A 4,046-nucleotide genomic window follows, 5' to 3' on the forward strand; every position below is an offset into this window, starting at 1 on the left:
TGCAAAGTATTGGACTGTTACTTTTTAAAAAGATATTTGGGGCTGGAGAGATGGCTCAGAGGTTAAGAGCACTGTCTGCTCTTCCAGAGGTTCTGAGTTCAACCACATGGTGGCTCACAACCATCTATAGTGAGATCTGGCGCCCTCTCCTGACCTGCAGGTGTACATGCAGGCAGAGCACTGTGTACGTAATAAATAAATAAATCTTTTAAAAAGAAAAGAAACGGAAAAATATATTTGTTACTCTTACTCATAACAGCTCCCTTTAAGAATTTATAAAGCTTGGTCAGAACTTAAGTGATATCTGTAGTAGTTAATAGAAGACTGTATCTGTCTGCATGGTGTATAGTGAGCGCTTTTCCCAGGAAGACTGCTGGTTTGGTTGTATTTTTAAGGCTTTGCCTGTGTGCACATGTGTTTTGTCTGCTACCCATTTAAGCCAGAATTTTGAAGTAGTTAGTGTGACTTTACATTTTAGTTTGATATACCACCACCTTTTTTTTAACTCTTAAATTTTTTATTGTCCATTAACTTTTTGTGTTGAAAGAGAAGGATAAAGGAAACAACCTCACAAAAGAGGAAGAGGCACACTGAGGTTGTTTTCATCCCTGGTAGGGTTTGGTTTCCTTTGTCCTTTCTGTGCTGTTTGCTCGGAATCTCATAAGATGCTGTAAGAGACATGTTATCTCAGGGTTAAACAGTTTCTAGGGTTGTCCTACATTTTCTTGGGCTTACTGGGGAGGAGTCATGTGTATCACTCATCTTTCTGGGATTTTGAGTCCAGGAGACACTGACTTTAAGGCTCTAAGTGGGCAGCATGAGGGACAGCTACACTCCAGTCACCAAGTCACCCACTAGATGCTAATTTCTCTTTGACATTACAGCTTAAGTGAGAGCCAAGCAGTCCTATTATCACAGGGTGCAATTGAGTTGTGTACACAATATATAAAAACTAAGGTTTATGTTTGATTGTTCAAAATTGTAACATGACCATGGCCAATCATTATTACAGTATTAAGACACAGATTTATTGGCATGGAGTCTTCATGTAAATACTAAGAATTGACCTGAACAATACATGGCTTGCTGTGGAGGACTGAAGTGTCTCAGCGTTGCTTGGGTGCCCTTGGTTCAGATCAAAACCGTCTGGATGAAGTGTGAGTTGCTTGCTTTCTCATTTCTGCCACAAGGCTGCTAAACCATTAGTGTAATTGTATACAGATCTAGAAGCGCACAAATCTAGAAATTTCCATAGAATCGTAAAGACTTAAAGTGCTAGACTTAATTCAGAAGGTTGTATCATCTAGACTGACACTTTACTCTCTTTGTGATTTGAAGCAACACATTAGCTTAAGCTGTATGAAATTATCACTTGGGAACTGGGCAGCACTCGGGAGGCAGAGACAGCCTGGTCTTGAACAGAGTGGGTTCCAGGATAGCCAGGGCTACACAGAGAAACCCTGACCTGGGGTGAGGAGGACAATGACAAATTTTACAACTTTATATACAATATATATATATTTGTCTTTCTATACTGTCTCAATACACAGTTGGAACTACATATTTGCTTGGATATTTTGAGATAAGTTCATCATATAGAAAGGTGCTAATTTAGTGTCTGAGAAGTTTTTTTTTTATCTAGCGCAGTGGTACAGCCTGTAATCCCACCACTTGGAGGCAGAGGCAGGTGGATCTCTATGAGATGAAGACCAGCCTGGTCTACAGAGTGAGTCCAGGACAGCCAAGGCTACACAGAGAAACCCTATCTAAAAAAAGAGAAAAAATCAAAACAAAACTTTTTTCTTTGTTTTTGTTTTGTTTTGTTTAAGATTTATTTTTTATTTTATGTGCATTTCCTGTTTTGCCTGTATGTAGGCCTGAGCACCACATGTGTGCTTGGCGCCCACGGAGACCAAAAGAGACCATTGGATCTTGTGGAACTGAAGTTAAAACAGTCAGGAGCCACCATGTGAGTGCAGGTGTAGGCTCAGTTTTCTTAACCAATATATTTTATTACAACTTATTAGCCGAGCATACGTCACTTGTAACCCAGCTAACCAAAACAATAGGAAAAGAATTAAAGAACACACTAACAACCATAAGGATATCAGTTCTGAAGAATGATTCTCCTGGCGTAAACCGCAGGATTTCTTCTGCTGGGACCTGGAGTAACCAGAACCTGGAACCTCGGCAGGAGCCAGAGTCCCAAAGTCTTCCCTCCAGTGGTGGGTGTCTCGAAGTGGAGCGATGAACAGCCAAAACTATCCCATCTCCAAAAAGCCCCGCCTCCAGTCCTGGGCTCATTTATATATCTCCTCCCAGAGTCTGTTGATGGGATCTTTTCAGCTGACAACAATCAAGCTCCCGCACAAGGTGGTTGATCTTCGAGTGGATTAACCTTACCTGTTCTCTCACAAGACCATTCCAATCCCACACTTGGGAAATAGGTTCATCTCTCTTTCATGCAGGGAGTTGAAACCAGGTCCTTTGTAAGAGTAGACTGTGCACTTAATCACTGAGCCATCTTTCCAGTGCTGAGTGTTTTTGTTTTTTGTAACATTTTAAAAGCATTTTGCAACTGTTACGGATCAGAAGATAAAAGACCCATGGAGAGAAGGTGATGGCCGCTTTCTTGGTAAGAATAAGGCAATACGTAGTAAACTATTTGGATTAGAATTTAATGACATTCTGTTCCTTTTCTCCTTTTCCTTAGTGCAGGTCCCTCGCCCATGGTGTGGTGCCATACCCTTCCTTTGGCATCCAGTGAGCTCTTGGGGAAGTAAGGAAAACAGATTGGGCTTGATTTTGTGCCTGTTTTGTTTGGCCCAGCTGAAGCTCCATTAGCCCTGTGCTCACCCCCTTGGGGTGCCTTCGGGAATTTTGAAACGGTCTCCGGCTTTCCATCTCACACCCTACAGTTCAGGTGTCATGTACAGCAGGAACTTGCTGCTGCAAGTCATGCTGTGGGCCACACAGGGTAACCTGATGCCATGGTAACAAGCCTGCCATCTCTGCCCACCCTGGAATGGGCTCCCCCTCACTAAAGATGGGTCCAGGAGGAAGTGGTCTGCCAGCCTCTGTGTGGCTCTTCGGCTGGGTTGTTGAGGAGCGGCAACTAGAGTGAAAGCTCTCAGGTCCTTGCTGCTGTGGGGAGGCGCTTATGCCAAGCCCCACGTCACAGCAGAGATGCGGGCTGCCAGGCTGTCCTGTGAGTGGGAGCAGCGAAGTAAAAAGCGCACTTTTTATGCCTTCTTCTAGGGCTGCCGTTACTTTTCTTTCAAGACAGGGTCTCACTTTATAGCACTGGCTGACCTCAAAGTCATAGCAGCCTTCCTACCTTCCTTCCTGCGTGTGGGGATTCCACTTGCAAGATAGTCAACTACAGTCATGGAAACTGCTATGAGGGTTTCTAGAGCACTGTCCCCCTCTCCTTGCTTCTTGTCACTCCTCACCTGTTCTTGTGCCTCAGCAGGAGGACGCTGCAGCCTCCAGACGCCCTGCTGTCCTACCTCTGGGCCCTCAGTATTTTGTGTTTCTACATAACCTGACTTCTTCAACTTTAACATTCAGCATGCTAGGCATGGTGATGCACATTGCACATTTGTAATCCCAACACTGGAGAATCTGAGGCAGGAGGATGACTAGTTTGAATCCAGCCTGGGCAACATTGTAAAAACCTGACATTAAACCAGCTTTTGCCAACGCCTTCTTCCTAAGTAGCTTGTTCGAGCCCACTAACATGAGTCATTGTACTGTTACTCTTTGTATTTTGTATCTTTCTGTAATTTGCTGGTATATTAACTGTGGGCTCTTCTCAGTGGCTACTTCATATTAACTCCTAGACCAAAACCTGCTAAGTAGACGATACATTCTTATCAAAGAGACACTAAATGGAGACGTGGGGAAAGAAAAAAGATGTTTGCAGTGATACCTGGGGGGAATTGGCTGGCTTTGTCTTTTTATAACCACACTGAGATTGTTTCAGGAGCCAAAGGCCACTTTCTAGGGCCTGTCTCCAGAGTTTTAGATTGAGGGGGAAAAACAGC

This window comes from Acomys minous (assembly GCF_964271855.1).
Source record: "Acomys minous genome assembly, chromosome: 17".
Taxonomy (NCBI): Eukaryota; Metazoa; Chordata; class Mammalia; order Rodentia; family Muridae; genus Acomys; species Acomys minous.